The sequence below is a fragment of the Diabrotica undecimpunctata genome, chromosome 5 (genome assembly GCF_040954645.1).
Source record: "Diabrotica undecimpunctata isolate CICGRU chromosome 5, icDiaUnde3, whole genome shotgun sequence".
Taxonomy (NCBI): Eukaryota; Metazoa; Arthropoda; class Insecta; order Coleoptera; family Chrysomelidae; genus Diabrotica; species Diabrotica undecimpunctata.
In genome coordinates, this window is record NC_092807.1 from 127,785,512 (window position 1) to 127,800,836 (window position 15,325).

Consider the following 15,325-nt stretch of genomic DNA (forward strand, 5'->3'; position numbering starts at 1 on the left):
GTTTTCTGGTATTATGATTACATGGGTTTTCTTTTATGGGTTTGGGAAGAGCCTATATCTAAGTATTGCGTTTATTGTGTTTGTCCTGGCTAATTGGCTATGCCAAAGCCATTATACAATAAAAGAATTGTGTTTGTCAAATATACAATTGCTTTTGAAGAAAGATATTTCAGGGCTTTTTTAGTGATATTTTCTGGAACAGGTACTTTCTTTGATGAACTTTTTCTACTCAGTTCACTTATTTTTCTTGGTGATGTGGGATTTATTATTTCTTCTTGTTCTTCGGGCATTTCTAGTTTTATTTTTTCGACTCCTTCGATAAAGTTTATGTCTTTGTGTTGGTGATAATTTACTGTACAATCTCTTTCGAGAGTTTCTCCCATCACCTCGGTTTTCTCTTCTACTGAGTAGGTGATTTCGTTTTCTTCGTGCAGTCGGGGGATAGGTTTTCTATTGTTTCTTAACGTTCTTTGGAGCCTTTATATTTCTTGTATATTTTGTTTCCATTTCTCCATTTCTTTAAAGTAATTGTCCCACTGTTGGCTTCTATGTTCTATTAGTATCTGTTTGACTTATCGATTCAGTCGGTTTACCCTATTTTTATCTTCCTGATTTCTTGTTCTTCTGACTTTCTTTTCTATGTGAATTTCATATTCTTCTTCAGTAGTGGTATTCCTTAATGCTTCTTTTACTATGTTTTTTAGCTCTAGGACATTTTCGTCTATTTCTTGTGGACTGTCAATTATAGGAACGTTTACAATTCTTATGCTCACTAGTCATTTGAAGTTAGACCACTTCGTTTTTTTTTTATTTCTTTTCCTTGTTGTTTTGTAATCCTTTTCCCATGTGTCTATTTCTATGAGTATAGAATTGTGTTCTCCTGATTCTTCGTTTAAAATTCGGATGTCTGTTTGTAGTCCTGGGTTTTAAACCACTACTATATCTAAATGGGTTGGTAGAGTATTTTGTGGAAAGTAGGTTGGTTTGATAGGACCAACTGCCATGTTCTTTGTTTACTAGATAATTAATAAATACTCTTATGTTTCTGTTGTAGCTGTATCGTTTCAGTTAGGGGATCTGGCGTTTGGGTCTTCCATTATTATGAACGGTTCTTCTATGTTGAGGAACGCATCCAGGTGGTCGTTGTTTAAAGGATCTGTTGGCCTTACGTATGATGAAGTCCCATGTGGACTTTTATTATTGTTGCTTTCATAGTGTTAAGGGATGGCGTCTGTTGTAATGTATGGTTTCTTCCTTTTCTCACTAGGATAGCAGTTTCCTCTGTAGTTGTTCCTGTAGATACCGTATCCTGTCAACTTGATGTTGATGGTTTGAGTTACTTTAATTTCTTGTAATGGTATGACATCCATTTCATATCTGTTAATTAGTTCGTGTAGCACATTTACATTTATTCTTATGCCGCCTGAGTTCCAATAGCCTATCTTCGTACCATAGTTCAGTGCTATTTTTATATTTTTATTCACTTCGCTTACCGTTTTTATCACTAGCTCTTCTAGCATCGTGGTCAGTCGTTTTTGTTGTTCTTTTGAGATTAGTATGATCGAATCTGTATTTAAACTCTGACAGTTATCTCTACCTTTTGGTGAATGCGACTTTTTTCTAATAAAAAATGTCTCCAAAAATAGATACCTTTTAAACTACTTCCAACAATTTTATTGACTTGGCTATTGACGTCAAGTACTTTTATTTTGATTTCTTTCCAATATTCTGCGGTGCCTAGACTGCCTGTATTTTTCAGTATTTGTGTTATTTCTGTCTTATAGTTTCTTTTAATATCTTGTTGTCTCAATTTTAAAATGTTTAGTGGTTCTGTTCTTTGTTCCTGTTTTTGCCTCCTGTTTCTCTGAATTCTGTATCTATATTTTATCTGTAAAAGTAGATGGACAGATCTGTAACATGCTGCTCTTATACTCTTTGCCATCTTGTATTCTTGTTGCGGCCCTTATGTATATCTAGACATAATTCATTTGGTTGGCGGTTGTTCAACCAGGCATAATCCATGTCGCTTTGTATATATCACGGTGTGGGAAAAAAAGTCGAGCTTATGATTGTGTTTTTTCTACTGGCAAAGTTTAGTAATTCTACGTTCTCATTGGTGTTTTAATAGAGGTTTTAATGGTTTTTTTAGAAACTTCGTCTTTGCCTATTTGGGTATTCTTATTTCCTTGACATTATTTCTCGAGAAAGCTGTCGTAGACCTCTTCTAGCTGTTCTTAGAGCTCTTCTTTTGTTTCTATAATATGATTTCGTCTGTTGGGCAGTGTATATTAATGATTAAGAAGTTAAAGAATTTGGTTCTTATTTATATTTTATATTTTGTCATTAACTATTTTAATATCTAGTATGACGTATTTATTTTATTGTCAACTATGAAGACTACGCCGATCTCTTTATTTCCGCTTTTTTTCCGCTATAGTATTGCATGAGTCCTTATATCTTTTATTATCATTAGTTTAATAAATAGTACATTAAAATTGTTGCGAACGTGGCAGATGAACAACAAGACTTCGGGAAGAATCGCAGCTCAATAGACGCAATTGTTATTATCAGACAAATAATAGAGAAGTCTATTGAATATGGAAAATCAGCATACATGCTTTGTAGATTTAAAAAGTGCTTTTGACAGGGTGAAGCGAAATGACATCTTAAATTTATTACGAGCTGAACAAACAGACCATCAGATAATAAGGACAATTAATGAAATTAACCAGAACAACAAGACCAGAGTTATAATGCCAACAGGGAAACAGAATGCATAGAACTAAAAAGAGAAATCCGTCAAGGAGACTTGCTCAGCCCATTGTTATTTAATATGGTGATGAATTAAATAATTCACAAAGTAAGAAAACGACACGGATATCACATGGGAGCGCATAAAATCACGATACTATGCTATGCCGATGATGCAGTACTAATTGCTGATAACGAAGATAACCTACAAAGGCAGCTCCACACCTTCAATATCACAGCAAACAAACTTAATATGAGAATATCAGTAGAAAAAACTAAATATATAGTGATCAGTAAAAAACCGCGTAGATGCAAACTAGAAATAGACGGCAAAATTGTAGAACAAGTAATAAAATTCAATTACCTAGGAGTAGAGATCACTAGTGACAGGGATATAAGAACAGGGACCACAAGGCAAGACAAAAGCGGCAAGAGTAAGTGGTTGCCTCCGAGAAACCATATGGAGAAACAAATATCTGACCGAATGGGACCAGATAGATTAGCGAACATCTGTAAAAACAACAAGCCGTATAGCAGAAGACCCGTTGGAAGGCCGCCAAAAAGGTAGAAAGATAATGTACAGTCATCAACGACTGAAAAAGAATAAGAGGCAGACAAACAGGAGTAATCCTAGTCGCGTGAAGAAGAAGAGAAAAAGGGTTTATGTTCTATGTTGTATTTTCAAAGCTAGTTAAGTAGAGATACCTGTACCTGGTTTATTTTCCATGTACCGAGTGCATAGTTCTTATTTTTTTTATGCAACGTAGTTTCTGATATTGCTTGATTGTCTATTTTAATTATATTTTTCATTATGGTGTATTATTAACGTTTTCTAAATTTTTATTATCTATTTTTAAATCTTTTTTAGTTAACTTGTTTCTAATTATAAATACGGCAATAGATGAAATATAATGGAAAGTACATTTGTTTTATACTACTTTATAAGAAAATTATGTCAAAAATTTAATTTTCTTAGTGTAAATTACCTCAGCTTTAGAGAGCTATTAGGTCTTTCGGTATAACCTAACACCACCAATTTAACACAACTAATTTTAGCAGCCAAGTAATACGTTTTAAGTAAGAAAATTTATTAAATTATTCATAAAGTTTTTTCTCCTTTGGTATAAATTATAGGTATGCTAACACTCTATAGAAGCAATTTGCCTGTCCATAATTCACTGCAGAAACGTTCTCATTGGTATCTGTAATTCTTGAGAAATTGCCGGAAGTTAGCCATTGTTGGTCATTAACCAGTGTAATTGAAAGGTTAACTGCATTTGCTGAACTACGTTTCAACTTATTAGAACATCCACTGTTACATTGCTGTTAGGAAACTTTTATTTTAGAGGTGCTTAGACCATTCAAATGCAATTTCCATGAAATAAATTGCCATGAAACACGATAGCTCCGCCTTTTGTTTGTTTACTCTATTGATATATCCCAAAACATTCGTTTAATAATTAACGCTACAATTACAAAAGGATCAAAATATAAATTTACATACAATATTTTGTTACTAAGAATTTTAAAATACTATAAAAAATAAGACAAAATTTAAATTTCTAGTCTAGTATATAAAGGTTTTCTCCTTAGAATTCTTTTTATATGCATGGATTTTCTTTAAATTTTGACAGTAAGTGGAAAATAACTCAAAGATAAAAAATCCACCCTATGCCAATATGTGCTTTTTCTCTGGGGATGGTTACCATCCCAAATCGGACGTGAAAAAAGTTTACCAAAGAAATATGGTATAGCCACAGTGGCGCACCCCAAATTTTCTTGGGGGCGGGGGGGTTTGGTTGGGCCAATTTTTGGGAAATTTTTGTTGAGTCTAAAACATTATGGTTTTAGTTTAATTTTAAGTTCTGGAGATAACAGTGCCAAATATTCAGGTATGTATTATCCTACCTACCAACTAAAATTACCCTCTCCTACTTGTGCGCACTTGACTGTTGCACGTACCGTACTCTAAAAGTGGGATGGCCGCTGTAAGGCTGACGACATTTTTGGAATACTCCCTTCTCTTATCTGGATCATATCTCTGTCGTTGATCAGGTTGGTGTTTCTCTTCTTCTTCTTTCTTTTTAATTACTTTTCGAAGGTAACTGTGAAGACTATTCCATCCCTCCTTACTTTCCGTCATCTTCACGACAATCTCTTTCACAGTCAGACGGTTCACACCTATTTCTCTATACATTCTGTTTCTGTCCACTGTACATCTGTTACACCCCAGCATTGTGTGAGGAACAGTGTTGGAATATTCGCAGTATAGACATTACTCTGTATCTGTCTTTCCAAACCTGTGAATATACGCCCTAAAACAGACAATCTATCTAGTCCCTTAGGCTTGGTATCAGCATATTGGTCAACGTGGCAACATCTTTTGTGTTGTTCCACTCTTTTTGCCATCTTTCCGTTGATCTTTTTCATTTTTCTTTTTTTTATGGGTGTTGTCAAATGCTCTGTTCTCTCATAGAGATATCTCTTTCTACTGCTAACACATGCAGAGGAACACAACCCGCGATAGTCCACAAGGCTGCCGCAGATACAGTCCTGTTCTTCTTCTTCTTGCAGTACCGTCTTTTATCGGAGGTTGGCTACCATCACGCAATCTTTACTTTGTTGGCTGCAGCTCTGAACAACTGTATTGAACTGCACCCATACCACTCCCTTAAATTTCGCAACCAGGAAATCCTCCTACGTCCCGAAATTTTTCCTTGGATTATGAGTCTAAGCAGAGAGTACTTTTCTCCTCTCAATATTGGTCCAGATATTCCAGTTTTTTTGTTTGTGTGGTTTTTATGACTTCGCATTCCTTCCCCATCTTCAGCAGAACATCTTGATTTGTTACTCTTGTTACTCTTTCTGTCCATGGTATTTTCCACATTTTCCTGTAACACATCTCGAATGCCTCAATGTTTTTGATCTTTATCTTTTTCAGTGCCCAGGCTTCCACGCCGTACAGCAGAACGGGGAAAACATAGCACCTTAACATTCTCGTTCTTAAGTTTATATTTATGTCCCGGCTTAATAGGAACTTTTTCATTTTTACAAACGATTGTCTCGCTATCTCTATTCGCCTCTTGATTTCTCTTGTCTGGTCATTAGTATCAGTGAAGCAAACCCCTAAATATTTGTAGGACGTAACTCTTTCAACTGGCTGATTATTTATGGTTAAATTCACATCGGTGTATAGCTTCTTTGTTACAATCATGAATTTAGTCTTTTTGATGTTCAGTTTTAGACCATCCTTTTTGGTATGGATATTTATGTTTTCCATCAAAAACTGTAAATTTGCTAGGTTATCTGTTACTATTAGCGTGTCATCAGCGTATCGTATATTGTTAATTAACTCTCCGTTAATGTTCATACCAATGTTTTGCTCCAGGAGCGTTTCCTGACATATTGTTTCTCTATATATATATTGAATAATAGTGGAGAAAGCACACAACCCAGACGTACACCTCGACGAATCTCAATTTCTTTGAATAATTCATTATCAACTTTGATTTGCTGTTTGTCCCCAGTACAACCTGGATATGATGTTAATGTCGCGACTGTCGATGTTTTTGCTTCTTAGGATTTCATACAGCTTTTGGTGTCTGACTTTATAGAAGGCCTTCTTAAAATCTATTTAACCTACGTAGAGGTCTTGGTTCACATCCAAACATCTTTACATTAACACACTCAGACCAAACAAAGCTTCCCGTGTTCCCAGTCCACCTCTGAATCCAAACTGTGTGGCACTTATGTGCTCGTCTAATATTAAATATTCTTTTGTAAATTATTTTTAAAAATACTTTTAGTGTGTGGCTCATCACTGCTATAGTTCTGTGGTCTGAGCACTCTCTGGCGTTATTCGTCTTAGTGATTGTGACTTTTGTGTTCCTTATAGCATATTCTACCTCGCTTTTTAGAATTTCAGGCCCTGTTGTGTCGTCTGTAGGTTCTGCCACTACTATTTCTGATCTTTCGTCTGCAAAAAGTTCTTTAATGTATTCTGTCCATCTTGCCAGTTTTTCATTTAAATCTGTAATTATTTTACCTTTTTTGTCCTTTACTATGGATGCTTGTTTCAATTTTTTACCTGTTATTTCCTTGATCTTTTTATGCATGTTAAAGCTATCTTACTTTCTATCATATTCTTCTATTTCCTTGCAGTTGTCCAGAACCCAGTTCTCTTTGGCTTCTCTAATTTTTCTCCTAATTTCACGGTTCACTTCTTTGTATTTTGTCTTGTTGATTTTATTTCTTCGCCTTTCCTCAATGAGATGCAAAATTTCGTTTGTCATCCATTCCTTTTTCTTAATTTTGCTTGGAGCTAAGGAGCCTTCACCAGCTGTCATAAGGGCAGTAATAGCTGTAAAAGTAAAATTTATGGAAATATACTGCTCAACTAGATTTGTTTTGGTTAAATAAGTACATATTCTGCTATTTGAGATCCTTGAGGCAAAGCAAATATTCCTTGGTCCGATAATGTTTCCTATGGATTTAACATAGTCATATAACTTTAGGTCTTCTTCTGAATGGATCACTATGGGCTTGCTCTTCCTTTGGGAAGGAGCCTTTTGGCGCTGATTTAACTGCTGCTGTATAAGAAATAGAAGGCTGTGAGATGTTTGTTGAAGTAGATTGCTGTGACATGTTTGACGTTGTGGGATTATTTTCAGGCGGTGAATTCATATTATTATTTGGGGTGCCCTCGTAGTCAAAAGCAACCCTGGAAATCTTTTTAGTTTTGTCTTCTATTGCTGCCTATTCAATAGGTAGTTGTTCCAATAATAGGTTTATGTTTATTGTACCTTACTAATTATTGATAAGAAGAGCAAAAAGTCGTTTACTAAATAAAGTGTCGTGAATGTTTTTACTCAAGTAAATGCAAATAAAATTTAATTTTGCTCACCGAAATATTACTGGCAGGTGCAGTATATAATACAATACAATACAATAACTTTACTCCTCTGTGATTCTTATCAATTAATATCAACTATTTTGCTATTTAGACAACAAAATATTGAAGAGGTTGTCCGATTGGAACATATACATTCTAACTCGATTAAGCCAGTCAACAAAATTATTTGAATAGTCTTAATGAGCGTAATCCCTGAGCACAACCTCTGATTCATCAGGGAATTTCTTTTTTGTTTATTTTCTAACAACTACTTATTTGTACAAAATTTTTTACTTTGTAAACTAATTTGTAATTCTGTTATATTAAAATATTATACCGGAAGTAAGTAAACATTATTATTATTGTATAACTGAATTATTGACTAAATTGACTCTTTCAACTTTTTTGTGTCGGGAATATCTGCTCTTCGGTTACAATCTGTTTTGCATTTTACGATAAAGAAAAATCAATTAATCATTGTAAAAGCTTTGTTAGGAAAATTTTATTGAATTTAATTTATTAAAAACAAAATACTTTTTAATCAAAAATTACTTTAATATAAAACAAAACGCTTTTAATAAAAGCGAATGTAGTGTATAGGAAAATAAAACGCTCGTCCATGATGAATTTTAAACATTAATATCAATACTCTTTTCCACACATAATAAAGCATATTGCTATTTGGGCGTGAAAATAATTTAACAAAAACAAACAATTCAATTGGAGAGGATCGTTGTCGCTTTCAGAGTCAATTTTCCGCAAGCTATACATCAATATCGATGTTACACTAAAAAGAGAATACAATTAGTTAACTGACAACGGTGTAGTAAATTAAAGTCCATTTATTTGGAGACAAAAAACCGTATCATATGAACCAAGGCCCATTTGACACTTTTGTTGCGATTAAACAATTAAGTATTGATTTTATGAAACAATAAAATAGTAGGTATAAATTGAAGATAAAAATTCTTTGATATACTGCCGTAACTAATTTGTTAGTGGATCCATTATGATGAATGAAAATCATCGCAAATTGACTGTCTATTGTTTACTTAGCTTAACAAGTATTGTAGAACTAGTGCTTTAATTCGTTTATTACATTTAGAATTATAATCCATTCACAAATTGTTGAGAGTACGAAATGTGCCTCAACGTCATTAAACGGTCGTAAAATTTGTATCATCATAGGCGTTTCTAAGGTATCTATTCATTAAAATGAATGCGTTTAAAATTTATTTTCCTTTCCAAAATGTTTATCAATATTAATAATGTTTTATTACTAATATATTTAGCAAAAAACAATTAAAATTTTCACGGCTAATGTTGGTTATTATATTATATTAATAAAAATAGGAATTTAACCATTAACAATTTTGTAAATAAGAATACCTTATCTCTTTGGATATTTCAATACTAATCGTCGTGTTTATTCACTTTGGACCTGGAATTCATATCCGAAGGTACTATTCGTTGCAAGATAATTAAGATGGAATTCCCCAGATTTTTAATAACCTGGGTATAAAGATGCCGGCTTTGGCCACGTGTCTCGGCTGTTCAGTTTATATAGTTTATATTGTAAACTTAACTTGAAAGGGTGAAGTTATTACGAAAAAAAAAACAATTTTTTTGTGTAGTACGTTTTTAATCGCATGTAATTTACGGCTCGTCGGTGGTTTCGCGTCTACGGCAGTAATTAACGTCTCGAATATTTCTTTTGCGAATTATATGCAGTGTGTGAGTGATTTTTTATTTTATATACTTACAAACATATACGTACTTTTCGCTCGTGCTCGTTTTGTTGGATTGTTTGTGATGGCTTTATCATCAACAACATCATCAAGTTTTACACCGTTACTGTTGCGTACAGTCAGTAAGTACGTCTATTCACCAAGAGAGAACACTATGGTCCTGAATGTTCACGATGCTCTAGTTTCTCAGAATCCCACAAACACTATTCGCAACATAGTCGAAAGTTGTGCCAACATGACTGGCGTAGGAGAGTCAACTATATATAGATTCCTATCAGAAAGAAAAAAATACGGTATAGCTAACCCAAACACAAACGAACACATAAAGAGAGGGAAAATGCCTATTGAAATTGATGAATTTGCCAAAAATGGTATTCGAAGGAAAATTCATGGATTTTTTTTTTTCAAAAAAGAAATACCAAACCTAAACAAAATTTTACAAGAAGTTAGAGACGACTTGAATTTGCCTCATATCGCACGAACTAAATTGTGGCAAGTTTTAAAATAATTAAATTTTCGGTTGGAGAAATCAGACCGAAAATCACTTTTAATTGACCGGGAGGAGATAATATGTTGGAGAAGAAATTATCTAAGATCCATACAAAAATTCCGTGCTGAAGGAAGGCTAATCTTCTACCAGGATGAAACGTGGGTAAACTCAGGTCATACACTAAAAAAAAATTGGTCAGATAAGAATATACTAAGCTCCAGGCAAGCCTTTATGGAAGATTGGTCTACTGGTATCTCGCCACCTTTTGGTAAAGGCAGTAGATTAATAATTTTTCATATTGGCAGTGAAAAAGGATTTGTTAAGCATGGTTTGTTGAAATTTCAGTCCAAAAGCACGATAGACTAATAAAGGGGAGATGACAGCTGATGTTTTCGAAGAGTATTTTGAGCAGATGATTGAACACATACCACCAAATTCAATTATAGTATTAGATAATGCACCTTATCATTCACGACTAATAGAAAGACTTCCAACGACTGCGTGGAAGAAACAGGATATTCTTGACTAGCTGCGGAATAAGTATCTGCCTTACGAAGATGGAATGGTAAAGCAGAACTTTTAAAAATTGCCCGGCAACACAAATCTAAGTTCAAGAAATACATAGTTGATAAAATGGCGGAAAGGCGAAACATCACAGTCCTTAGACTTCTACCCTACCACTGCGAAATAAATCCAATTGAACTCATTTGGGCACAAATGAAAAGTTATGTGGCTAGAAAAAGTACGTCATATAAAATACAAGCTGTACGTGAATTGTTATGCGAGTCTTTACAACATAGTACAGAACAAAACTGGAAAGATGCAGTATGACATGTAATAGAAGAGGAACAAAAAACATGGGATCTTGATAACATAATTGATGCGACCGTAGAGACACAACCGCTATTTATTAACCCTCAAGACGACTCGGATTCCGAAGTTTATACTATTTATTTTGAAAAATTATCTTTTTTTTTTATTAAAAATAATTGAGAACTATTAGCGTTATATCTTTAATTTAGTTTATCGGTTTTTTTTCAAAATTTGGAGAGGAATTATATTTTTATTGGTAGAAAAGGTACGTGGAGTTTTAATTTAAGTTTATGTTGTACTTTCATATAAGTTAAGCCTGCCAGACCTCACTCGTTCGCTGGAGGGGGTTAATTAATATATTGATTATTTTATTGCAATCTCCTCCTGAAGTTGGTTCATTTTACTTAAAAAATATCGTAATAGATTCAATTTGATTTTAGCTGAAATATAGCTGCCTCGGGATATAATTATGAATATTAAATAAAGCCTTTAATGAAGCATATTTTGATGAGTAAGAGTACAGGGAATTAACCTCAAACGTGATTAAATTCCCATTATTGCTAGCACTAATTGCAATATGTCTTTCTGTTAAATGAGAGACTACATGTTTTTTGATAATAATTATGTACGTTTAGTTACAATATGATTAAGTAATGTATTAGGAATTGTTATTATTTTGTCGCGAAAAAATATACGAAATAGTACGTTATCAATATTTTTTCTCTCCAACGTCGCTACAGTCAAAATCGAGTCTTAGCATACTCAAGACTATACCTCCAACCTTGCCGGTCTTGCGCCGATCTTCTTCAGGTTCTCACGACTAGCAAATTTTGCTCGTCCGCTGCTACTTGATCCTTCCACCTTTCCTGTGGCTTTTCCTTGAGCTCTATTTGACAACCCATTCTATCGAAATTTAATGAATTGTCAGATCGAATCCTTGAACAGTTGGTAGAGTTCATGGTTGTATCCTAATCTTTCCACACCGTTTTCGGTAATAGATCCAAATATCTTTCTTTGGACTTTTTTTTTTTCGAAAACTTTCAGCTTTCGTTTTGTGTCTTCTATCATCATCCATGTCTCGCCTCCATAACATACTATTGGTCTGATAATAGTTTTGTAGGCCCTGATTTTTTATCTCGAGTATGTTTCTTTAGCAGAACACATGGGCGAGTAAAAAGTAAGCTTTGTTTCTCTTTACTATTCTTCTTGGAATTTCTGGATTTTCTGTCTCATCCGTATATAATCCTCTTCCTCTTCCTCAGTCCTAATCCCTTTTGAGATGTGGTGACACCATCAGGCCTTTACAGTTTTTTAACGATTTTTTTTCATCCTTCCCTGTCCTGAGCTAGTTGTTTTATGTAACCCTTGGTTAATCAATATTTTTGTTTGATCTACCCAACGGCTTGGAGATATTTCTTTAGGTCTCTTTTCTTCAACTCTACCCTCGACTATCAGTTTTTTTATCGTACCTGTTTTTCTAGCAATGTGTCCAAAATAGTGCAAATATCTCTGTTGTATTTGTTTAAGCAATCTATCCTTTACTTTAAGTTGTTATATTAAAATAATTATAATATCGATAGTATAATAATATTATAATATCGATACGTTAGAGCGATGATCAGTCCAGGATATTCTTAACATGCGGCGGTATACCCACATTTCAAAAGCGTCTAGTTTACTTTCATCCGCTTTCTTTAAGGTCCACGTTTCGGATGCATATGCGGCTATGAGAAAAATGAGTGCCCTTACCAGCCTTAGTTTTATGTGTATTTTTATGCTAAAATTTTTCCAAATTGTTACCAGTTTCATCGTAGCTGTTCTAGCAATAGTAAACCTTTTATGTTTCTCTCTGTCACACCTTCCGTCATTTGTTATTTGGAACCCCAGGTATATGACACTATTTATTACTTCTAAGCCCCCAATTTCTTTAATGTGTTGAAGATTGTTCCGAGCTCTGTATACTATCATGATCTCTGTCTTACTCCTATTTAGCTTTAGTCCATATTTTTTGCTTTTCTCCTCCAGACATCTCATTATTTCTTCCATTTTTTCTTGATTAGCCGCGATTATTAAAGTATCTGTAACATATCTCAAGTTACTTATTTTTTGACCTCCTACTGATATTCCACCCTTCCATCCGTCTAGTACCTTTCGCATTATGTATTCACTGTACATATTAAACAGAGTTGGCGAGAATATGTATCCCTGCCTGACACCTGCCTCTGTTCTGAAATGATTGGAATGGGTTTATTTTTACTGTGCACTTATTATTTTCATATAGACTTCTAATTAGCTGAATTAAGTGGTGGGGTGTATTCATTTGCATTAGTATGGACTATGCATGCTGCTATTTGACTTTATCGAAGGCCTTTGTGTAATCCACAAAGCACATAAGCATAGGAGTATTGAATTCACGAGTTTTTTCGATTAGCTGTCTGACATTAAGGATGCTTGTGCCTTTTCCTGGGACAAATCCCGCCTGTTCTTTTGATATATGACGCAATAGAAAAGCTTTTAGTCTTTTATGTATTACATGAAGTAGAACCCTGCTTGTATGGGATCTTATGGTTACCGTTCTGTAGTTGCTGCAATCTAGCCGAGTTCCTTTTTTGAATATAGAGATGAAAGTGGATGTTATCCAGTCGTTGGGTCACTCTCCGATTTCCAGAATCTTTTTGCAGATCATATGCATAATATTTACTCCAACATCTCCAGTCTCTTTTGAAACTTCTGCGGTGATCTGGTCTGTGCCAAGATATTTTCTATTTTTTAAATTTTTGTAACTCTGACTTTAGAATGTTTGGTTCTGTCTCTGCAGTGAACTCGTCGTGATTTGCATTCTGGGGATCATCTGCATATAGACTTTGATAATATTTACTCCTTACCTCGGCAATCCCTTTCTCGTCATCTATAATATGTTGGTTTTGATCTAATATTGTTTGTGTGATTAATTTAAATTCCCTGGATAAATATCGAGCTTTGTTATATAGCTCATGGGATTTACACCAGTTTGCATGTCTGTCTAGTTATTTGCATTCTTCATTTATATGTTTATTTTTATCATCTCTACATGCTCTTTTAATTTCTCTATTATTTAACTGTGCTAATTCGTTTTTGTTTTTGTGTATATTGCAATGACCAAATATGTGAAACTTTCTAAAGTTTCGATATCGCCCTTGAGTTCAACTGTAAGTCTGTTTACCCTAGCTCCTGCCTGTATAAGCTTTTTTGTTTTTTGAATATTTATTCATAGTCCGGTCTCTTACATCCCTGTTTTTTTGTTATAAATATATTTCTGCCGCCTCTTATGTTCTGAGAGACATAATGCTAACGTCATCGGCGTAGGCGGTAATCTATATTGATTTATTTGTTAGGAGATTACCTTTTCCTACATTCAACTATCTTATTACATATTCAAGAGTCAGGTTGAATAGTGTCCTGTCTCCTTTATTTAATCGTATGACTATTAAAAAGTTCTTAGTTGACAGTTGCCGCTGACGAATTTATTGTTGCGTTTACTAGTCGAATCTATTTGTGGCGAATGTTAAAGCTCTGTAATATTTTATATAACTTTTGCCTATTAATTGAGTCATAGACCTGTTTGAAATCTATGAATATATTGTGGACGTCAATGTCGTATTCTCACGGTTTGTTTAGAGTTTATTTAACTGCGAATAGTTTATCAGTTGTAAATCTTTCCTGTAGAAAAGCGGCTCAGCAACTCAAAAATATTCCCTAACATAGAATCCTTCGAAATGAAACAAGCTATAGCACAACTAAAGAAGAATAAAGCTCCGGGTCCAGATGGAATACTTGTAGAAATGTTGAAGAAGGGGAATGAAATTATTCTCGAAGAATTAAAAAAACTTTTCAACGAATGTCTTCATAGAGAAGAAGTTCCAGATGACTGAAATGAAAGTTTGACAATACTTCTCTTCAAAAAGAGAGACAGGGGAGATCTCAAGAACTAAAGGCCAATCTCCCTGCTGTCCCAAATGTACAAACTATTTATGAGAGTAATAACAGGTTAACGTCGAAGCTCGATAGCTATCAATCGGTAGAGCAGGCAGGATTCCGAAAAGATTACAGTACAGCGGATCATCTTCTTACAGTCAGAACTCTAATAGAAAAAGGCAATGAATATTACTTGAACTTATATATTGGCTTCGTTGATTATGAAAAGGCATTCGACTCCATAGAACTTTGGGCAATAGAGAGAGCTATGAGCAACTGCAGCATAGACTCCCGATACAGAATGCTCATACACAATATTTACAAGAAAGCTACAATAAAACTCAAATTGATGCGAAAACCAAAGCTATACCAATCAACAGAGGAGTTCGCCAGAGAGGTGTTATCTCACCAAAGCTATCCACACTTGGACTTGAAGACGTGTTCAAAGACATTAACTGGGCAGATAAGGGAGTAAATGTTAATGGAAGAAAACTGAGTCATTTAAGATACGCTGATGACATTGTAATATTTTCTACAAGTTTCGAAGAACTATAGACCATGATGATGCAACTATTTCAAGCTTCGGAACAAGTAGGTCTTAAGATAACCTTGGAAAGAACAAAAATGATGACAAATACACCGAACATTCCAGAAATAACACTGACGACATAAATTTAG